General features: G+C 41.9%; 1 long non-coding RNA gene across 2 annotated transcripts in view; it reads right to left on the bottom strand.

Moving 5' to 3' along the window:
* The window catches only part of LOC141577744 (uncharacterized), a 49,195-nt gene that overhangs the window by 14,827 nt on the left and 10,204 nt on the right, over nucleotides 1-24,164 (bottom strand). For both annotated transcript variants that reach the window (XR_012507165.1, XR_012507164.1), the window contains exons 2-3: nucleotides 22,408-22,493; nucleotides 4,676-4,737 (exon numbers count right to left, since the gene is read on the bottom strand). This is a non-coding gene — a long non-coding RNA (uncharacterized LOC141577744). The remainder of the gene's footprint in view (nucleotides 1-4,675; nucleotides 4,738-22,407; nucleotides 22,494-24,164) is intronic.

The raw sequence follows: 24,164 nt of genomic DNA, 5'->3' as shown, positions 1-24,164 counted from the left end.
AGAATCTTTTAATTTTATTACTTCCTTTTGCAAAGCTTTATTTTTGCCATTAATTTTAGTTTTATGTATAGTTTTCCCAAATTAACACATTTTTATTTCACTTTTTTTCATTTCTTTATAAAATAGTCATCTCCTCACTAGCAGTTCTCTCTCCTAGAGTGAGGGAGGGGGAGGCAGGAGGTTGGGCACCTCCAAAGGAAAGGGGCTAGGGGAGAAGAGCCAAGGGTTATATATATTTTTAAATCTACAAAATATTGCAGTTATTGTTTTGAAGTATCAGTGTTAATTTATATTTGTCCACATATTTATCTTTTCCAGTGTTCTTTATTTTTTCCTAATTTCCATGTTTTCATCTGGGATGATTTTTCTTTTGTATGAACAACTCTTTTGTTATTTTCTGTAGTGCACACCTGGTAATAAAAAAATTCTGCTGTTTTTTCAATTTCTGAAAAATATTTTTCTTTCAGTTTAAAGAGTGTTTTCAGTGGGTATAGAATCTGTTTGAGATTTCCATTCTTTCAGTACTTTAACTCTGTCTCCTGTCTCCTCAATACATTGTCTCCTGCCTTTCATCATTTCTTTTGAGAAGTCAGCTATCACTCTCACTCTTATTGTTACTGTCTTGAAGGTACATGCCTTTTTCTCTCTGGATATTATTAAGATTTCCTCTCTGCTTTTGGTTTTCAGCAGTTTGGCTACCATGTTCCTGGATATGCTTTGCTTTGTATTTTTCTCACTTGGGTTTTATTGAGCTTTTTATATCCATGTATCCTTCATCAGTTTTTGAAAATTCTCAACCATTATTTCTTCCAATATTGCTTCTGGGCCATTTTCTCTTTTTACTCCTTTTGGAACGCCAATCATACATATGTTAAACTTTTTGACATTTTCCATATGCCTCCTACTGTTTTTACATTTTTCTTTCTCCCTGTAACTCAGTAAAAAACTTGGATAAAAAATGTCTTAACTACCCCCCCCCCAAAAAAAACCCCTTAACTGTTATTAAGCATATTTGTTGAATTCTTAATTTCAGACATTTTTAGTTTTAAATATCTAGATTATCAATTTGGTGCTTTTTTAAAAAATACAGATTCAGGTTACTTGTGGAATGTATACATACTTTTATCTTTCTGTCCATCTTTTCCTCAGTTTTCTTAAAAACATTAATTGTGTTTATTTTAAAGCCATTAACTGCTAACTCTAATATCCAAATTATCTCTGAGTCTGTTTCTAATAGAATGTGCATCGTTTAAAAGAATCACAGATGCTCTGGATGAAATTAAGTTCTACCTAAGAGAGGTTACCCCCTTTCCTCTGTTAGGTAGGAAAGGGGAATCACTGATCTCCTCAGTACAATCAGGAACTGACCTCAGTCTGGGCTGGACTGCAGTTGTCAAACAAAGTTCACCTCTGATTTTTCTCTTGTTTGTTAGTCAGTTGTGGGTCCCAGGGTTTTGAATGAGAGCCTTAGTCCTGAAAAACTGGGAGATTTGGTTCTGACTGGCAGAGACTTTCAATATAGCTCTTAAGTATCCCTCCCCACACAACTTCAAAATTTGGCAAATACCTTGAGGCAGTTCTCCTCCTTCTATGGGTCTTTGTGTCCTTTATTTCCTTCACTATGTGTGAGATTTCACTCTTTCTTTACGAAGCTTTCTGCCCAATTCTCTAGGCTTCCTCATAGATTCATAACTCAGTAAGTGTTCTTTTGAAACCTTCTAAGTTTTCTAACAGGTAACTTTGGGTCCATACGCCTACCAAAAGTTTGCTTGTTTCTCTTTGCTTCTGCAGATTCTCTCAGTCTTTGATAGTCAATTCTCATCCCACAACTATATTTTCAAAAGCCCCCAGTGGAAAAAAGAAATTACTAATATTCATCAGCTCACCTTGAAATGGTTTTTTTCTCCAGATTTTAGTTGATCCAGTCCTCATTGCTTCTGCAGATCTCTGATCCTTTAAAATTGTGACTTTTTTTTCATAATTTGTGTGGTTTTGTCTGTCTGTTGCAGTTAGAACAGTGAACTGCTGTGATCCTACATTCTACCCAGAAAGTGAAATCATGATTTTCTGAGCCATTTTCTAATTGATTGTCTCTAGTCATTGTTGATCAATTTTATTATAATTAACTATGGGTACAATAATGTATGGAAAAAACTCAAAACTGAGTCTGCCCATTTTTTTTAACCAAACCCTTATTCTCTCAAAATTCTAGATCCATTATTTTTATAGGCATTCAATCAATATTTAATGTCAATTTCTTTCTAACAAACTAAATATTCAATAGCTAAAGTAAACTGAAAGATAAACTTGCATTTTTAATACTTTGCAACTGATTATTTTACTTCTAATAACTTGTATGAAAATCTCTCTAACATACATGGCTATTTGTAACTCTTTTGAACTTTTTAATCTATATTTAACCTATGAATCTACATCCCTGTATCCTAACGCTACTGTAAGATAACTGTTGGGTAAAACTATCTGACAGATAGCAGAATACTTTTGAGGAGCCTAAACTGGATTGTGTTCTGATTCCTCTTATTTTTAGCCTATAATTTTATTAAATGAAATCATCTTTATAGGAACAAGACACATGTGCTTATGTAACAAAGAATAGAAGGTAAATTATGATTCTGTACACTGATAATATGGTGACATTGTCATAAATCAAAGATGATCTTGACAGTTGGATCTAGCCTTGAGTTAGTATAGAAAATCAAGTTCAAAACCAAAATTATCATCACTGGTCAAACTTTTCCAAAATTCAGTTAGTTTCTACAACTTACTCTAAATTGAAGAATACATTATTTAATTGGAGGGAGGGATATTTTACAGCTATTTCAACCTGATAGATTCCCTAGGAGTCAGGACACTTCAAATCAGCCACTTCATAGGAACATTATTAAGGACTTTATTATTATTATTTTTAGCAGGTTGAACAACTGGATGGAATATTTTTCAGTGTTAAATAATCCTGGCAAAGGTTCATAATGGAACTCTGAGAAATCAGTTGAGCCCCTTTGTGTGCTGGAATCTGCCCCAAAGTGCTTATTGAGGAAATGGCAGATGGCAGGCAAAAGACATGGGGAGCATATTCAACCTTTCCATCAAGATCTGGAACATAGGGATCTACTCTCAAACACTCCTGCAAACACCCATTATTCAGGCCTCATCAGTAAGTACAACCTTGAATGGTGTCCTATTCAACACCTAACAAAAGCTTGGCTGACAAGGGAGATTCTAAATTCTATGTTTGGTTCAAGTTTGCTTATCTGAAAGAATGGCCATTCTGAGACATTTAAAAAAAATTGTTCAGTTAATAAGAATTATGTCATTTATGCTTTGTAGAGCCAAGAAACTCAGGAGCAATTTGAACTCTTTTGTGATATTCATGCTAGCCTTTATGGTCTGTATATCTGTTTTCTTCCTTGTCATGGCCTGGATTTTCTATTTCTCTCTCCATTTTCCTTTATTCCTATTTAGTCTTTCTTTCATTGAGTATGTTTGTGCTGTAAGCTACCTCAGATCTTTTTGAGCATGATGTGGCATATAAACACATCAGTAATACAAATGTAAATTTCACTGAAATTGTTTGTGGTGTCTCCACATCTCTGGGGTTCCAGCGCGTTTTGACTGATGTTTGAATGGTGTAGTTATCTGTTTTGCTTAATCTTAACCCTAGGAGGAAATGCCTGGATAAATTTCCCCTTCAAATGATCAAGAAGAGGTTCTACAATTTTTTCGAGATTCTGTTTCTCCTAATGCTTTTTAATTTCTGTCAGAATTTGTTGTTATGGGCACTATGGCTTTTGGGTTGCCCAACTCTATTTAATATAGCCATCAAACCCCTATCTGTTGAATCTGGAGCCAGGATAGGCCTGGTGAACTGAAGTAGAGATTTGGGGCTAATTGTGTACCCAGGGCTTTATTTGCATGAGGGCCTTTTAAAATGACATTAGAAGGGGAATGAAATATGAAGGTGAAACTCTAGAACCAATTAGACTCTGTCTCCTGAGGATCTATGAGATGAGGATGGACCCAGATGTAGGAAGAAGGTGTTAACAGAAACAGAAGATGCTGTTTTGGTTAAGACATCTTCTGTGTTGAAATTTGGGCCATAAGAAATGATTCTTGGAAATAAGATGTCAAAATTCACTGCGGAATAAACATGAGGACAAACCTTCCATTTCTGTACAAGGCTCAACAGCAGGGTGAATGACGGAGCACCACAGTGGCCTAGCAGAGGACCACAGGAATAGTATTCTCACCAAGGTACCTGCAGTAGCACACGAGGGGAAGTCCTTCCTTGAAAAACCTGTGGGCATCACTTTGTCTCAAGGAGATTGAATCAGGAAAGGGCTTGTTTTTGACTGTAATTGAGACTCCACTGATGCCTCAAAGAAGCTACTGGGGGGGGGGGGCTTTGAGAAGCTGTGATCAGGCATCAACAGAAGGTGTAAGAAGTCCGTGTAATGTTACTAATACCATTGATGAGCATTAGGGTGAAGGTACCTGGTCCTCTTTCTCTCCAGGACTCTGGCCAATCAAATGTAAACAACAAAGACTTCAGTCAAATGGGATCAAAACATCAACTTTGTTATTCAGATGAAAGGCTTCCTAGAAAGCTGGGGATACAGATTAAGTTGGGGAGCAAAATTGGGATTCTTATCCTCACCTTTTGAAGTGAACTAGTTGGCCTCCAGTGTGATGTACTTCTCCAGCTTTCCTACGTGAGTACTGGTGGAGGAGCAAGAAAAGAGAGCAAAGGTCATCACTTGTCTACTTAATGTGCAGATACCAGCAGTGCAAGGGGAGTCCATCACAGACCAAGAAAGCATACAAGCATGAGAGGTTTCTTGCTTTTGAAGCAAAGTCACCTAACCGAGTAGCTCAGGCACTGTGGTTCCTGGCAATCAGGCCCTCACCAATTAATCACTCCTTTACTCTAAGAAGAGAACTAGTAAGGGATAGAAAGAAGGCTTTAAAAGGTGACAATAGTTCCTTTCTTTGAGGGCCAAGGCAATCACTTGGTTAGAAAAAGAGGCTTCCTCTTTATATAAATGCTACCTCATTGAGCTCATTGGCTGGAGGGACCTGGCAACATCTGGGCTGTATGTAGACAAAGGCAAGCCTTTTACACAAAGTATCTATAAGCATGTTTATGGGGACAGTGGTTATAAGGTATTTACAAGGTCAAAAGTGCAGAGGCTGTCCTAACAGTGAGCAATTGCCTAGTGGTGGCACAGATCTGTCTGCTGTGACCAATGTCACAGTGGCCAGGGTTGGAAAGTTTGACCTGCGTTTTGCACTTGTTCTCCCTCCTTGAGCTGTAACCTTTACAGGCTCTGAGTCAGTCCTTGCAGGGGAACTCTCTGAGTCGTCAACACATGCCATCTCATGGAGGTGGTTCTTCAAAGTCACCTTATGGGATTGCTCATGGAGAAGAGCCTTCTGGGGCCACACCATAAGTGCAGATGCAGAAGCATAATACAATGAGTGTGGGGTTGGGGGAACTATATGTACCATACATTCTGAATGTTTGTGAGGGATACATGGCAGGCCTTAAAAAAAATCCCCTAATCAAAGTCAATGTAGTTGCATCTAACGGTTCCCATAGCTCTTGTAACAAAGCTCTACCAAGAAGCATGCATTCTAGAGTCAGTCTGATTCACACAGGCTGACACTGTGATACTGGCGTACAGGAGAAGCTAAACAGTGATTCAAACTCCTGCCCCAAACACATTAGAAATCACCCTGTGTCTTTCAGGGTCGCTGGCAAGTGGACACAATCAGGGGTTGTAGATCTACAAATGACAAGAATAGTCTATTGAATTTCCTTATTATTGGAAAAAAGGAATGAGGCACGGAGGATAGGAATGACATGACAGGGTCAGCACAAAGAGAGGCCCGGAGAGCAGACATCAACTTATTCTTCTTTTCAGAGGGAGTCTTTCTCTCACAGACAACATGGAATCAGGAAGATCTTGGGACAGGGCCTGGACAGGGCTGAGTAGATTATCCCATTGGCTGTGTGAGGGGTGCACTGAGCTTGGCAGGGTGAAGGATGCAACAAGATCAAAGCGAAGGGCTTTAGGTATTTTAATGTCCAAAATATATGTATTCCATAATACTTCTTTCTCTTAAATTATCTCTATAATTATGTAGACTATTTGCACAACACCAATCACTTGCTAAAATTAAAAGAACAATGATCAGTTCAGTGTAGTTTTGTCTACTTGTAACCCCAATGATAAATCTGACTAATGTTGCCTTAAAATGGCCCGGATATTTATTTGGCTGTCCTCATCATCCATTGGTTTTGTTTTCTGTTTTTGTTTTTTTTTTCCCCTTGGTTTTATTTGCTTTAGTTTGATTTGTTTGATGCTGTTGTTCAAGTTTACTAAGCCCACTTCTCTGTGGTCCACTCTCTCTCCATGTGGAATCTGTCTTGTTGAGGCCCATCTGAGCTGCTATGTCAGGCCCCAGAGTCCTGTCTTCTGGATCTCACGGTATCTGTCTTCTCTTAGGAGAGTTAAGTGTTAACATTGTCCTGACCACATTTGCCTTTCAGGAAGATTAATGGAGTTCAGCCTGCAGAAGATAAGCTTATCTGGGAGGAGCAGGAGAGAGCTAAGCTGTGTCAACACAGCCTAAGGGCAGGAGAGAACCAAATTGATTATTCAGGTTATCTCCACCCTCTGCCTCCCTCCCCCAACCATTTTCAATTCTAACACAATTTGATGTCTGTATAAATGTGAGGACAGATAAAGAAGCAAGCTTATGGAGCAGCTGCTTAAAGTTCTAGTCCTTTCAAGATGTTTAAATGCTCCCAGAAATGCAGTAAAATGGACAAAGTAGAATTTCCCAGAGGGTACACTCCTTGGAGTTGTGAAGGGTTGGGGGAGGGGATTAAGTGCAAACAGTGTGAGACCCCCAGGGGACCTGCTTGAGTACTAGTGATTGCTAAAATTCCTTTCTAAGGAGGGTAAATCTGTTGATGATGTGATTCATTTTCCTAAGAGAAAATAATGCAAATTGTTTTGCAAGGGGAGAAGGAGAGGGCGTCTGCCAAGGCTTCAAAATGCCTCCTACCCTGAGATGCCCCTAGTTGCCACCATCTAGAAAGTTTCTTCTCAACACTTCCCCTGGAAATTTCTACTTTCTCTCAAAGATCTCTCTCTGTTTAAGTGACCTGGAGGTAGCTTACTCAGGGAGGTTTTTGGCTCTCTGATTTAATAAAAATAAGAAGAGCCATTTGTTATCTGTGAGACCCTAAACAAGACACCTCTTGGGCCTCCATGTTCTTTTTACAAACGCATTGCCATCTCAAGTTCATCATCATTTGACATGGCCTTCTGAGGAATTGTCACTCAGTCCGCTGGTTTCACAGTTCTGTCTTAAAGGTAGCAATTGGGCTCTTCCTTGCTTGTAGGCAATTAGCCAGGATTAATTAGCAGTAATAGGTTATTCTCTGGGGTAATAGGCCAAAGGAACCCTGAAATAAGTCTGGACTTCCAACTAGTAAAGAATATGCATGTTAGCTGGGGCATAAATATATGTGAGAATTAAGTAGTAGTATTTGCCATTTGAATAATTTCACAACACAGAGGGATCAATTCCCGTGTATCTATGACTGAGGGCTTCATCAGTTAGATAGATAAATGGATATATAGATAGATATGATATATATCTATCCATGTATATAGGTATACACACAACAATAAAAGCAACCAGACTACATATGAAGCTATACAACACTCATGTTAATCTGGAAAGGTTCGCCCTACTCTTTCACTTGCTGTGTCTTGGACTTTATGCATATATGCACCCAAATTCTTATAGGCTAGTTCAGAAGTAACCTGCAAAAGGCGATGGACTCTTTTGAACCAGCTTAGAGAAAGATGATTCCAAGTAGCAAAGAATAGGACTCATTGTGCGAAGTCTGTTATACCTGAAATTGGCCTCCTTGTCTCCACTCTACAATGTTTCTTCCTCTAGCCAGGGTAAGGCAGGGTGGATTCTGTCCAAAAAGGAGAAAACAGAGCCCCCAAGTGAAACAGGTCTCCATTCAGGGAAATGAAATGCTTTTTAAAATTCTCTACATAGCCCTATTCAGAAACTCCCCAAGAGGCCAGCTGATTCTTACCCTTGTGGAAACCATCACTGTGAAGGTTTAATATACATTCTAAAAAAAAAAAAAAAAAACAAAAACAACCTCCCATTTCCAAATTGTACAGTTTATCTTGTAGGAGGAATTTTGTTTTCTTTTCATGCTGGACCTAAATTTGGCATGCTATGGAAGTTTTATTGCAAAGCATTACCTGAGAGCTCAGCCAAAGATCCCAATTCAAGAATGGCAGCTGGGAAAAGTTGAATGAATGGGCTATTTTTTTTTTTTTCTTTCTTTCCTTCCCTTAACTCCACATGTTTCTCAATTACTGGCTCGTAAATGTAATTAAATAAATATTTTTAAATATGGAAGATGGAGAATGTGAGAACCTGATAAATATGAAACAAGCTTCTAAATCTATGGACATGGCATTTGTGGGCCTATGTTATATGTGTAAGGAGAAAGGTATTGCAAAGCCTTCATAGTGAAGAGGAGGAGCTAGGATTTTCCTGGAAGAGAAGAAAGATTGGTGTCCAAATGTGGATGCAGAGAAACCATGGGAATATGGATACCCCTAGGAGATAATGCTCCAAATGTAAGCTGGATACCCCTAGGAGATAATGCTCCAAATGTAAGCTTGGAAGTGTGTTTATGAGAATGAGGTTATTTCTACAATCTATTTGTTGGATTAACTTCAGGAGGAGGGGAATAAGAAAACATGCATTGCATATTTATTTGGTATTTTCTAGAGACACGTGTCGGCTCCAGCAGCAGTGCAAGGGCACTTGAACTTATTTTGAAGATGCCCAAGACAAGGCTTCAGGGAAATGTTCCCAGGAGAGGAAATAAGGATAATGCTTTAAACTGATGCTAAAGAAAGAACTGGCTCAAGTATTCTGTGACTGTATGTCCTCAGGCCAAACAGTAAAAGAAGTGTAAACACCTACTGTGCTATAGCCTAAGACTTGCTTGTCGCAGGCATGGGTTAGCAATTTTGAAACTCTTCCATGTGAATCCTAGTGATGAACAAATAAGTAAATATGTTGTAGATAAAGGGAGCCAGTGTTCTCATCTGCAGAAAAGGTAGTCATAAGCATGGTAAGGAGAAAAAGATAGAACAAATTCAGTGGTGTTGGATTAGAATTGAAAATTTCAATCTGAACTTATGGCATTTATTACATAGAGAGAAAGACAGAGAGACCAACAGATGTGGTATAAATATAGAGATTTTATGGTGGTGTAGACGTGTGTGTGCGTGTGCATGAACATACATCTATTTCCTAGCTCGTCCTCTTAAGGGGCTTATATCAGTGAACCCCAGTAGCAACGAGCACATCTGGCTTCCAGATCTTGGTTTCTAAGTACAATTCTCTAATAAAAGGAATTAGAGGTCTTTGATGAAATGGTGATTCCATGACTAGAAGGAAAGTAGAAGAAGAATCTAGAATATCTTTTTCCCTCATAAAGTAAGAAGGTGCCCAAAGAATGATGAAGAAATGTTGAAAGGGTGCAGAGGCCAGCTTGTAGGAGTTTCCACTGGAAGCTCTGGGACAGTCTGGACATCAAAATAGATTATAATAGTAAAGGATTATAGCTTATTGAATAAAACAGGAGTCCACTGGTTTAACTAAATGAGCAGAAGGGAAAGCTCTTCCTTATATTAGAAAGTCAGCTAACAAATCTAGAAAACAGGATAAAATTAGAAAATCGCCATTTGGCAGCTATGGCAGTCAGAATGGGGTGCATGTCTCTAGACAATAAGACTTTAAACTCACTTGTAGGTCCTCACTGGGTGTGGTAACTGACCTTTGAGAAGCAAAGTATCTGGATTTTGTAGTACTGATTATACAAACCTAGACAGAGATGTGTCTCACTATTTAGTAAGATTGTGTTAAGAGCCTACCACTTAAGATGATGTGTTTGGGTGTGGAACATGGTCCCTCCATTGCCAGGGACACTAGTGATTTCACCCCATGTTTAGACTGATATCTAAAGTTGGAGAGGCCCTAGAAAAGGGCCTCTAGAACTTGGCCAAGGCCATTGGGTTGGAAGGACACTGCTCCAGACACAGGGAGCAAAACACATCTTTGTATCTCTTACAGAGCTTTGAGTGGTACAGTGCACATGAAAGGACTTAATAAATGTTTGCTGAATAAATGAACAAGTGAATGGCTAAATTTGGGGATAAGTCTTAAATTAATCATTGGGGAAACTTAGAATGGAATATATACCTGTTTTGAGAAGATTGTAGTCTAATTGTACTCTAAAAGTAAAATTTACGCTTTTGGAGCCTGAAGACATTTACAAGTCTTTGTATCCCCCTGTTTCTCAATTATAACTTCCTTTGCATTTATGTATGACAGAGAGCGTGCTCTATGAAATACAACCTATGTAAATGCTTCCTGAATTTGAACATTATGTTGCTTTGTGATTCCCTCCATTTGAGATTCCAAATGATCCCAAGTGGATTTGCTGGGGGCCTTGGATAACTGAGGACCCAAGGAGACAAGGCACACACACACAGCATATACAAGTACACGTACGCCAACAACATAAATAGACACCTAACTAGAAACAGCTGTGCAGAGCTATTTAGTAAAAGTCTGAGTAGCTGGAACCAGCAGGATTGAGTTGGGATTGAGTTCAAACTCCCCCCATGAGGCCTTCCTAAGACTTTGCAGGAGGGCAAGAGCAGGGTCTGGGAAGTGGAGAAACGGAATGGCTCATCCTGTCCTCAGCGTCTCAGTCCCTGCTGACTCTCCACTTCTGCTCACCCTTGCAAGATTGCACACTTTTATTTATGTAACATTCAGGCAGAAAGCAGACTGGAGAATTCTGGGAATATTAACCAAGAAGAAATACAAATCATATTTGACCAAAGGAAAAAGAAGCCTCGGACATCTGCATGGGAATAAAAAGGATATAGACTCCTTTACCTGGCCTCTTTCTCTCAGGAAAGTCAATGGATAAATGATAAAATATATAGCGCATGGAGGATTGAGACACAAGACTTGAAGCACTCAACCCAGAATTTCTGGCATGAATGTGATGTTTATACTCCCTCCAAATCCCTTGTTTCCAAAGGAAATTGGTCCATTGCTAAATAGCACCTCTTCAGTCCCCTCCAGGTTCTGAAGTGGGATAGTGGCAGAGGCATGTCCTCATTTTGAAGGTGAGATATTTTTATTTAAAATGGGTCTCTTCTGAGGAAAAATATACAAGTAGAATCACAGAATTCTAGAACTAGAAGGATCTTAGAAACCATAGAGTCTAAGTTTTTATTCAGAGGAGAAAACAGAAACACGGAAGGTGGAGGGAATTCTCCCAGTGCCCTAGAAAGACTAAGCAGAACCAGTAGGGCAACTAAGGACTAAAAACTCCGATTTCAACTCTAAAAAGATTAGGTGGTACACACCACCGTCCCACCATCTACACAACTGAGTCTTTCTTTCTTGTGCCCTTCGGTTGTCATCCAAAGGCATCAGCTTGATCACTCATCTTAGTTATCTGGTACATTTGAGCCAAATCCAATTCCTGTTTGGTGATCACAGGAAGCAATGCCCATTCTGCCCAATCACCTCAATGTTGTCAAGACTCGGTGGATTTGACATGAGGGATTCCAGTGTCGTTTTGAACAATGGTGACATCGTTGGGGGAGGCATGTAATTCCCAAAGTGCATGAGCTGGGGTTGTGTGTTATGGTGGTTTAAATTTCGAGCTTGAACATTGACTCTGCCGCTTTATAGCAGGTGAAATTTGGACAAGATTCTTTACTGCCTACCTCATGGAATTAAATGAGATAATGTGTGGAGAGGACTTAGTATATTTCCTAATGCATTAAAATCACCATCATTTGCTAAAAATGTAGTAATACTGTTTTATCACTTATGTTTCTAGAGTAAATCTAAGTCAAAATTTTGGTAACTATTAAATGCCAATATGCCCAGGAGCTTGTCTTCTGGCATCAAAGCCACATGAAGCAACCTGGGCTAGTCTATTGGAGGACAAGAGACATGTAGTTCCATGGGTCCTATTGCCCTGACTGGCAGCTCAGTAACTGCCAGACCATGCGACTGGGGCCATCCTCCCTCATCTTGCTGCCAGACAACTATCATGCTCATTGCAGATGCATTAGTAAGCCCAGGAAAGATCAATGGGCTGGCCTAGGCCAGAAGAACTGCTCAGCTGACCCAGAGAATTGTGAGTTAAATAAATGGTTATTTAAGTCATTAATTTTTGAGATGGTTTGCAACCCAAACTAACTGATACAGTGCTGCTATGTGATAATGCCCCAAATGAATGAGAGATGATGATAAAGAAGATGCCAAGAACTCTCCATCAGTAGAATTATTTTCTCAGCAGAGCAAATGGTTTTGCGTGGAGTTAACCCCCACTGTCTTTCTTGGCCCCTCCTTTTCTGGTGAAGAGTGCAATTTGTGACACCAGAATGGAGACTGCTGCTTGGGTGTGGTGGGGGACCAGGACATGACCTGTCCTCATTAACACCATACTCCTACCAGCTGAGCCAACTAGCCTGTCTCTGTCCTCCTGGAAACTTTTACCACCCACTGTCTCCCAGACTAGAGCACCCCACCCATTGGTCTTCCCTGAGAAACAAAGATGCATGCAAGCACGTAGTGGAAATGCCAGGCAGTGAAACTTGGCACACACTTGTTTCCCAGTACTCTGTGTTGGGGTTCCATGAGGGCAGAAATGCCACATTAGAGTCTCAGGTGCCAGAAAGTCCTCACTCCTGGCTGCAGTAGTCCTCCGAGAGGGTGTCTCTAGAAAGAGAAACTCCATTTATTCCAGAAGATCATTCTCCCATTCCTAATCCTCTCCAGGAAAACGGTTCTTACTTATGTTGTAATTTTAATCTCTTTTCTTTATTTCAATCCCAGGCCCTATCAGGTACCAGTTTCACTAGCTTTTAATATTTCATCGAAAAATATCTGTTGATTTGAACATATCAGTCAAATTCTCTAATCTCCTTCTTTTCAGCAGCATGTCAAGGTAAGGGGAGAACTAACAATCGTGTCCTCAGGTCAGTTAGTTTCACGTGGCTTTATTCACTGTTGCCTGTTCCACCTACTTCTGCCCTTGTTTCCTATGGGATCCTCAACTCCTGGGCTCTTAGAGGAAATGGGATATACCAGAGGGTGAGTTTGGCAACTGCCCCAGCACCCACCTTCTCTGCCCTCATATGCTCATGCCTCCTTACGCTTGTCTTCAACTCTTCAATTCTAGCTGCCGTTTGATGAGCCTGCCAACTGCCTCAGGTTCCCCGCTTAGTTTTGGTTTCTGTTCACTCATCCCTCTGATTTTAGCATTCCTCCCTCAGTATGTGTAAGCCCCTGCTTTTGAATTTGGTCTCATGGAGCATCACCCCAGCTCAGCTAGGCCCTTGTCCCCCAATATGTGGCACTCTGGGCATAGTCCCTACAGTTTAGTTTAAGTTAGTCCACCTTCTCCAAAATCAGTGTCTCTAAACTATTACTAATGTTTGAATCTCCACCATTAGAGAATCTCTGCTTTAATTCAGAGGCCGGAAAACTTATTTAAATTAAGGGCCAGATAATAAATATTTTAGGCTTCACATGCCACTTATGGTCTCTGTCACATATTCTTTGTTTTCTTTTTTCCAACCATTTAAAAATGTAAACACTGTGCTTTGCTTGAGGGCTGTAAATAAACAGGTGTGAGCTGGGTTTGGCCTTTGGGCCACGGTTTGCCAACCCCTCCTTTAAATTAAATCAACCTATTCTCAAAATACAAGCGTCCCTGGAAATTGTAACTAACATCTCTGTCTGTATTTGATCATTCTTCTTTCTAGTTCGAAATGGATGGAATCATATTTTGAATATGGAAGGAGGGAGGGAGGGATTGGCTTCATGCCAATCCCGCTGTACAATGAGCAGGAAGAACAGACATCCTGGAAGGCTTGGGCAAAGAGAAGAGAGAACACAGTGCTGAGTCAAAGTGTTCTACTGTATTTTAGTGTTGTGGGATGATATTCAAAACACATAACAACCGGTAAGGCACGGGCACTGCCCAGAGGAGAAGGACATCAAAGAGCCTTTATCAGGGACTAGAGATTCCTCTCAGACCAGGCATTTGTGCTTTCGTTCCTGGATCACAGAGAGGTCAAACTCATTGGGGGCTGGGAGGTGAGAGGGAGTGTGTATTGTGAAGCCTAAAATTCCACGTGCTGCCTCGACATCTTCGAGCCTCACAGGGCACCAAAGGCCTAACTGTGATATGCTCCATACTCAGCAGGAAAGGCTCCCCACCAGGCTAGTTCCTCTATCAGCTGAACCAACTACATTCTGCCCCGTCCTCAATCTGATGGGCTTTAGTTCCCTGCCAGTTCACAAAAGTATTCAAGCAAATCAATTGCAACCTCCCATGAGAACCAGGAGGGCAGCTCATCCTTTTGTTACTACAAAGTCTGCCCTGCACAACTCTGGTTTTTCACTCTGTTCCCAAGTACAACTCCCAAGTGGTCCTGCAAGGCAAGTGTCCTCTTCCCCTGGGATGTGAGAATATGCGACTAATAAACTACTGTCAGCCTCATCTTCCCAGTGTTGGTGTTACATGTTCAGCCATCTCTTACTATTAGGGGGCATGGAATCTCTCCCTCATAAGTGATCAGAACAGGGTGTCACTCTGGATCCTTGGGACAGTGAGTATTGACCAGTACGTAAGGAAGAATTTCAAATTTAACAACCAGTTCAGCTGTATTTGAACGACTGGTGGGGCAGTGGTATAATTTGGAGTCCCTGATATTCCTCTTCCCCAGATTTCTTTTATGGGACAATGCTGCTCTTCAAGTAAGGAGACTGAACTGATCCCAGTACTTCAGAGGTAGCCTGGCCAGAATGGATGAGAGGGGCTACCGTACTTTGTTCTAAGGTGCACTGTTCTAGCCATCTCTGCAAGGAGGAAACTGTCAAGCTCCTAACCCGTTATGACTACAATCCTTGAATCACTGGGAATGAAAGAATATAATGTAGAAATGGTAAAGTCACCATGGAATCTCAGGATTGGAAAAGAACTCACCAGTGTAGTCCCTTCATTATACAAATAAGGATATTGAGGCCCAGGGAGGGGAAGTGGTTTGCACAAGGTCCCAAAGGGGAGAAGATGCTGGAGAGAGAAACAGCAAGGAGAAAGCAGGTAGGGAGAGGGCAGGTATGAAAAGGCAAGGTAGGAATATCGTTATTTGTGGTTTATGGTCATCCAAGAATGGGGAAGTGAAATCAAAGAGAGCAGACTTGTCCACTGTTTGGCTTCTAGCACCACCGAGGTATAATCGTTTAATGAAAAACAAATGGAAGTTGCAAATAAAAGGCCTCGCTATCATTGCCATGATTGGTCAAATTTTCAGATGCACTTACGTTAGCTTACTTGACATTGTTGCCTCCTCTGTGAGAAAGGCAGGTTACAACTCTGATTTTTATTAACACTCCAACATCTTACCTTCTGTGGCTTTCCCAAGTCACACAGCAGAGAGGTTCTGACTCTAGGTCTCCTATAAAGTTAATAACCTCTTTCAAGGAGGGCAAACTTAATCCCTACTGGGTAGCTCTCACTCTTTTAGATCAGTAGGATGCTTGTTTCAGTGAAATTCAGATGCTTTTACTGAAGGGAAATGCTGGATTCCAAGTGAAGTCAGGCATCATAAGAACTCCTGATAAGACTTGGAAGAGGTGGGGTCTGGCCGGGGCTTTGCCATAATGGACTGTATGATATTGCACATGTCATTCCTGTCACTGTAAAATAAAGTTTTGACCAGATGATGTCTGCAATGCCATCCATCCCTGTCATCCTGAGGTTATGATGGTAAGACATACCTCCTTCCCCATCAGCTAGTGAATGGACATGAGCTCACCCGGAGGCACTCACAAGAAGGATTCAGGTGGAGCTCTCTTGCTAAGGTGCATCACAACACAGAATAGTCTCACATCCTCCCAGAAGTTGTAATGTGTAGCCAGGGTGAACCGTGGAGCCTTTTCCCTGCAGTCTTCCAAACAATAGAATATTTCCCACCTTTAAAATAGGTGAAAAAATTACTTAATTTCACATTTCCATTTATTGTCCCAAACCAGGACACTTCTGAGAATGAAAGTGTGGTGGTATTAATAATATCAAGGGACACAGTCATGAGCTATGACTGTCCCAGGGCAAACCAGGATGTAAGGTTGGATCCACCTGTAATAATTGTGATATCCTGGGGAAGAGTAAAAATAGAGGCCCACATAACCCATCTAAATATTGAAAAGCTATACAGAAAGCTAAGAAAGTACTAAGTAAATGTGTACTACCCTCCTGCTTTGAAGAATAAGTCTCTCTAAAGAAAACACCCATGGTCATCCCCTGGCCTCCTTTTTCCAATTAGTTGAGAAGTCCAATTGTGGATCATACTTATATTCTCTTCTGTGTGTGTGTGTGTATGTGGTGTGTATGGTGGGTGCAGGAGCAGGGGAATCTTTCATCCTCTATCAGAGGCTTTGATGACCACTTCCTTACTGCCTGTCTCCAATCCCACCAGCCAGGTGCCTGCAGTGGCCTCAAGCTGTTTACTTAGCCCACTTAGTCCAAGCTGGGAAAACTGTGTCTACAAGGTATCCTAACCTCACCCACCAGCTACACCAGCATAGGCCTTTCAAATTCTCCAAGCAACACTGACACTGAAAAGTCAAGTTCATTTAGAAATTTCAGAGGTCCTCAGAGGACCTTGCGACAACATGGGAGCTTGTGGTGAGCTGGCCCTCAGCCCCAGCCCCTGGTCCCTGGATCACCTCCTTTTTGTTTCCTGCCCAGGTAACTTCTTACACCTTGCAGGCACATGTGTAGACACCCCAGCTCACAGTTCCAAGCTCTGTTCCTGTTCCTAGAAGTAGCTTCCCCCTTGGCTACCCACTGAATGAGAAACATGGCCTTCCTTTGGGAAGGGAATTCTGGAGTCCCAAGTACCCAGAACATGATCTAGAAGGGAGAGTACCAGCTCTGGCATGTTCCCCTGATCTTGCAGATTCTTCATGCTCTGGGGAGAGGTTCAACCTGAGGAGGGCTACAGTGGTGCCTGTAAAGCATGCGGCCCAGAGCAGCACTCTTCTTGTCTGTTCTTGTGAACTAAACCACGTGCCAGATTCATTCAAAATAAGTCAGAGCTCTCATGCCCAGTGTGACTGTATTTGGAGATAGGTCCCTTAAGGAGGTAATGAGGTTAAATGAGGTCATGAGGGTGGGGCCTTGATTTGATGGGACTTGTGCCCTTATAAGAAGAGGAAGAGACACCAGATCTCTCTCTTTGTCTCTCTCCATGCTCACAGAGGAAAGACCATGTGAGGACACAGTGAAAAATGCGGCCATTGACAAGCTAAGGAGAGAGCTGTCACCAGACCCTAACCCTGCTGGCACCTTTGTCTTGGACTTCCAACCTCCAGAACTACGAGAAAGTAACTTTCTGTTGTTTAAGTCACCTAGTCTGTAGTATTCTGTTTTGACAGCCTGGGGAGACTCATACACCTGGGAGTTAGTGCAGTGCTGTGCATAGTCACCCCGATCTCAGACATGCTCTCCCAAGTGGTATGAAAAGGGAGGGTTAGATTATGTTAAGTGGGGTGGGAGGTAGAAGAAGGAAGTCTGATGGATCCAGAGCACGGAGCATTGCTGGGAAGACTGGGCCCCATGAGGCATAATTCCTCCATTATTATATTCATTTAGCAAATAAGTGTTGAATTCCCACTTGTGCCAGGCATTGTGCTAGGCAGTAAAACAAGATAGAACCATCCCTGTTCTCAATGGACCTTCTTTCCAGTGGGATCACAGGGTGGCAGTGTCAGAATGGCCTCTTAAATCCTAAAGAGATAGATGAGCAGCAAAGCTTTCTGGCCCAGGGATCCCTCAGCCTTGCTCTCTGTATGTTCCTCATCTCAGAGGGTAACCCAAGAGGAGGAGGGTCCTTCTGTCGCCTTGCTGAGCATCCCTCCCCTGACACCTCTAGCAACCGGAGGAGGATGGGTGTGATAAACTCTTCCAGCTTCGGAGCTCAGCTGGGCCCCAGATGTAACTCTGGGGAGCCTGCTTGGATCAGGAGGTTGCTGAAAGGTGAGCTCAAGCAGGCACTCTAATTCCTGGCTCTCTGTACAAAAAGGTCAGGCCAACGCAGTGACTTCAGAGTTCCAATCCCTTACTTCTCAAAAAGTCACTAGACTAGAAATTCCCTGGGCTCCCTGGCTACTTAATCCTTCCTGCAATTAGCATCAATTTTCACCAGCCTAAGAGGCATATTCTGCCAATTGGGGAAGCTGAACATGTGCTAGAGGTACCAGGAAGGCAGGAAATAGACAGAAAATATAAAAGTTCATTTCTAATGACCTTCTGCAGAATTTTGCAATCAAAGTATCAAAGGAGAAAAACCCATTTTTACTTCAGTAAAACTTCTAAGTCTTATCTTTTAAATTGAGTGTTCTTTTGAATGTCATGTTAGTTTATTTTTCATGCCTAGGGTTTCTTAGTGTCTTACTCTGACCTTAAATATCATGGAAACAGCACAGGTCAGGGTCGTTGCAGAGGAAGTTCTAGAACCTGGGTGTCCTAGTTGGTTGTGTGACCTTGGTCAAGTTGTGTAATTTCTCTAGACCTCAGTTTCTTTATGCATTAAACAGAAATTGATCTCGACGTTTAAAATCCCTTTTACCTCTAAAAGTCACTGGTGCTATAACTTGACAGTAATTTATATTCCTGTACACAAACCAACTGAGGTTTAAAAGTTATAATCAACTAATTACTGCCATGATGGCAGTAACCCTTGGAAGCCATAGTTGCCCATAGAGCAGAGATGACTCTTTGGCATATGCCTTTGAATGGCTGCTCCTTTGGGACATGGCACATGACTTTGTGGCTTGAAGTGGGATGGAAAATTCACTCTTCATGAGACAAAGGACTCTTTAGGGTCTGGATGCTCAATGCAAAATGAAAACCCAGAAGGGACCACCACGTTTCAATGAAAGATGCTGATGGAAAACAGACACTGGGCCCACATTTGCATGATTCCTGGGGATGCCCAGCTCCTGCCCAACTTACTGCTCTGCTCTGTCAGTAATTGGGAAAATGGAAAGGACCTTGCCTGGCCTCATTTCCAGACCCACTCTATCCAGTCCCCAGGGGAATCCTGATCAAAGTTTGCCTGGGCAATGACCTCTTGGGGAATGTAGTAAATCCTACTCAGTAGGTAATCTTTAAGGGGCCTTAAGGCTTTGGTGCCTTGTGACTCCAAACCTGGGGTCTTAGGGATAGAAGGTTGATTTTCAGGGAATTAGCCATAACCCTATCTGCAACCCCAATGTCTCTCAGCCAACAGCTCTGCCTGGCTGGGAAAGGCGGGAGGTCCAAAGTCGATGGAAGCAACAGCAAAAGAACAGCAAATTCACAGCACTGACATTTTGTATGTGGTTGGGGGTGAGGAATATGCAGTTTCTGCAGAGATAATCCGAGAAGGCTTCTTAGAGGAAGTGGGAGCCTGGGAGTGTTTTAAAGTAGTGGGGGAGGTAAGGTAGCTTGGCAAACTTGAGATTAAAGAGGAGGCTCTCCACAGGCAAAGCCAAGCTGATTAGCTGCCTGAATGCTAGAGCTTGTGAACTCTGTGCACCCACTCAGTGGGTGGTCTATGCTATTGCACAAATTACCTGTGGACCCCCAGAAAGTTGTGGGCTGTGCTGCCTGGGTTGGGCTGCTCTTATTGCTCCTTTTAGTCTTGGGCAGGAGGCAGCCAAAGGCCTCAGCATGACAAGGAGTCAAGGCAAGAGGTGAAGGGGAAAAAGTGGTGATGGACTTGGAGGACACTGGCAGGCAGGTCAGGTCAGGCAAACAGGTTGTTCAGAAGCCTCCACTGTCCACCCATCTGCCCTTCTTCATCTTGCTCTACCCTCCACAAAGCCCTTCAGTATGAGCCCCTTTCCCGCCAGATGTTTTGAATCTCCTTTCCTGCCCTAATTGAAGACAGCTTTTCTTTCTGCTTGAGAAGGAAGGGGAGGAAAGTGCCCTGCAGCTCTTTCCCTCCTTGACTCCCCTGTCCTTCCTCTGGGGTGGAGAAGCTTATCATTTCCAAGTGAAAGTTGGGGTTAAATGGTTCACCCAGCCCTTTCCCAGCAGAAAGCGGGTCTCCCAAGGAAGCCAGCTCCCTTTTCCTGGTAGGAGGAATGTGGTCCTCACCTCAGTTTCCCCCACTCCTCTCCCCTACTGGCACTCACCTCAATAACATAGCTGCAAACCCCACCCCCCCAGAGAAGCTGGGCTTTCTAGCTGTCAGCGGGGGAACAAAGGCTCTTTGCTTCAGATCAGACGTCTTTCCCTGGAGAGAACTGTGGCCAGTTAGAGAAATTATTCACTTTCCTCTCCAAGTAGCACTGGGGCCCACTAAATTAGGGATAACCATAATTCAACACCAGTTATTCCTGAGGGTGACAATTTAGCATCAGAAATCCCTTAAAGACTCACCAGTGGGCCAGTACAGTCATCTGCTAGCCCTGGTGATTTTGTCATTCACATTTGACATTCTGGGAATCATAAGGCAAAGTCAAGGGACCCACATAGAGCCTTGTGGAGCAGCATCCTTTCATTTCATCAGCAACCTACATTTTTCAGACCACCCAAGCCTGAGGATAAAAATAGGGTCCCAATGGCAAATACAGAACTTCTCCAGGAAACTACACTTGTGTTCTGTAGAAAATTTAGACTTCCTCTCAAATTTCTTCCAAGTAGTCCTGGGTTCCTGTCTCCCTTGGTATCTCATCAGTAGCCTCAGAGCATAGAGTGTTCATTACGTACTCTGCAAGCTGGTCCTTTGGGCTACTGTGTGATATCTGGTGATTTTATATACTCCCACCCTGGCTCATTTAGGGTAATGACTCATTGTTTCTGAAATACTGTCACTAATGTCTGCTGAAGATATTCAATTCCTGCCCATGTCTAATGTCAAGGTCATTAGCGTCTATGGTGGGACAACCTCACCAGCTACTACCGAAGATACTGGCATCAATTCTGCTGATGCCCTGCATGCTAGTAGCCCAGCTCTTTTGTTTTTGCTTTGCTATTTCACTGGCCCCACACCATCACAGTGACCGGCATCAAGAAAAGAGAATCTTTCCTTTTTTCTAGAAATGGCAATACATGCCCTGGAAGCAAACACATGTGCCCTGATACTAACCTCATTCTATGGTTCCTTGTATAAATAAATACCTGGCAAACCCACTACATCATTCTTCCACTTGTGTCAAATTTTCTAAATCCTAGCACCTAGACTGTTTTAATTCAAGCTGAGACAGATTCAGAATTACTGACTCTGATAGTTAAGAGCTGGGATTTGAATCCAGGCCTCTACCACTTAGAAACTCTGAGCCTTAGTTTCCTCATCTGTAATGTATAGATAATAATAATTCCTACTAGGTTACATTAAAGGCAATGCGTGCAACTTATGTAACCTAGTACTTAGAATGTGGTCAATAAATGTTGACTATTGTAATTACTATTATTTAATTTTTTCTTAAAGAAGGAGGAGCTGCATTTGAGATAGGTGAGGTAACTTGTCTGAGACTACAAAGCCAGTGAGTGCAAAGGCAAGCCAGTGTACTTCCAGGCATCTGACTCAAGGTTCAGTCTTCTTGAATAACATCATCTTTCCATAGTCCACAGGTGAGTTTCTGCCAGAACTATGTTTGCTTGGTAGGTTTTTTTTTTTTTTTTTCTATTTAATGTCACTGATGAGCCAATGTGGAGAGGACTCAGTACACAGAGCCAAGGGACAGCAAGGCAGGAGATGAAGAGGGACCAGACTGTAAACACTGGTGAAGCAGAGGAAATAGTCCATTAGTCATACAGTTATGTCCAATGTCTTCAGCTCTGTGTTTTATGAAGGAAGTTAGAAGACAAAGCAATCCCAGAGGAAGAACATGAGGCTTGGAGGCTAGTCAAGCTGTGTTCAAATTCTGGTACATTGACCGGCTGCTAGTTGGGTCTCTTAATAATGCACTGACTGGCATTATGAGAGAGCAAGGAAGAACCTTTTATAATTAATCCTTTACTTAAAGAGGTCAGAGAAAAGGACTTTGCCAACATGATACATTCAGATCAGGGCAGATTTAGAATTAGAAACCAGCCTTCATGCCTCTTTTAATATGGTCGAAATAATAGACTCTTTCCTCAAAGGCTCCAGAGTCAAGCCTTGAAAACGGACACATTTCCCCATTTGTCAGTCTCATGTAGGGTGTTCTGGTGAAGTAACCCAGGCTTACCAAGCTGCAGACCAGACACAGGCAGTCATGGGAAGCCAGGAAGCACTCTCTCTTCTATTCTAGTGTTGAACTTCAATTGCTAATGCCTTGGTAGAAAGAATATTTTTCAAAAGGTTAGTTTTACCTTTTAATAAGTATATAACTGCTTTCATGATGGTAAATTAAGGGAAGCAGGTTAATACTCTCTACTAGCTATCTATTGTTGCATCACAAATCCCTCCAAAACTTAGTGGCTTAAAACAGTAGACTTTTATCTGAATTTCTATGCGTCAGGAATTTGAGAGTGGCTTGGCTGGGTGGTTCTGGCTTGCTGTCCTTTATAAAGTTTCAGTCAAGTTGGGGCTGCGGTCATCTGAAGGCTTGACAGGGGATGGGAAGATCTGTTTCTAAGATAGTGCACTCACAAAGCTCAGGACTGGAGACCTCGGTTCCTCATCATGTAGAGATGAAGGGTCAGCTGATGGCCCCCAGAGAAAATGGTAAAGAGAGAGACCGAGGAGGAAGTTGTAATGTCTTTTATAACCCAGTCTCAGAAGCCACACACTACCATTTCTTCCATACTCTAATCTTTGGGAGTGAGTTACTAAGTCCAGGTCACTCTTAATGGGAGGAGATTAAAGCACAAAACTCTTGAAGGAAGAAATGTCAAGAATTTGTGGACATGTATTAAGATCATCACTTGCTCTACCAGCCTGAGCACTATTCATTTGTATGAAATTCCACCATTAGTAAACCCAAGAGAGATAAGGAAATAAATCATTTCCATTTTGCAAACCATTTAAATTGATGCCAATTATGAGTATCTGGAATGGCACTGCCCAGGAATTGGAGGCTTAGGTTCTATGTTACACACTGCCCCTGGCATGCCATAATCCTGAGACATGTCATTTCTTCTGGGCCTCAGTTTCTTCTTTTGTAAAATGAGGTGTGTGGACTAGAAGATTTTTACTGTCCTTCTGGGCTCTGGCATTCTCTCCTTGGATATCATCTATTAGATTTCCAAGTCCTCATTTATGAGAGTATCACTTGTGTGTGCTATCTGTCTACCCATACATATATATGTATATATTTAACATAGTTTTATATGTGTCTCTATGTTTCAAAAGCCTATTTAAATACATCTTTTATGGCTCTTTAGTTTTAGAGGGAAGGTGAGGCTGTTTATGTTACATGAACATATTTTATTTGCCCACAGCAGCCAAAGCACAGCATGCTTTTTCTATAAATGGGGCATGATGGTGTTTTGTTATGAAATGCCTTTTGATGTAGGACAGCCACAGCCCAGTGACTTCCAAATATATTTCAGCCTACTGGAAAGAATAAAATGACAGATCTTTTCATGGCCATGGGGTCTCTGCACACATTTCCAGGAACTTGAGGCCATTTCCTAAATCCAAACAGAGAAACATTGTTTTAATGATTATAAATGTGTCCACTCAGCTTTGAGCAAGCTCCTCCCTCCTCTGGTCCCTGCTCCTCATGTCTGAAGCCCAGCATGGATCAGTCAGGCTGGGTCACAGAGGAAGTGACATACCTGAGTATATTTTTCAAGACAGGACACTAACCCTTCACAATGTTCCACACAACACCCCTGACCACTCCTAGGCCTCCATCTCATGTCCAAAATGCCTATTAATCAGGGGGAGTCTCTGTTTCCCCCAATGGCTACTCACCTTTAGAACAAAATTCTAAGGGGAAAAAAATCTTATAAAACTAGTTAGAACAATTTAGGAATTGAAGAAACTAAGAGGTATTGT

This window comes from Camelus bactrianus, chromosome 5 (genome assembly GCF_048773025.1).
Source record: "Camelus bactrianus isolate YW-2024 breed Bactrian camel chromosome 5, ASM4877302v1, whole genome shotgun sequence".
Lineage (NCBI taxonomy): Eukaryota > Metazoa > Chordata > Mammalia > Artiodactyla > Camelidae > Camelus > Camelus bactrianus.
This window is presented reverse-complemented; position numbering and strand designations above follow the sequence as displayed.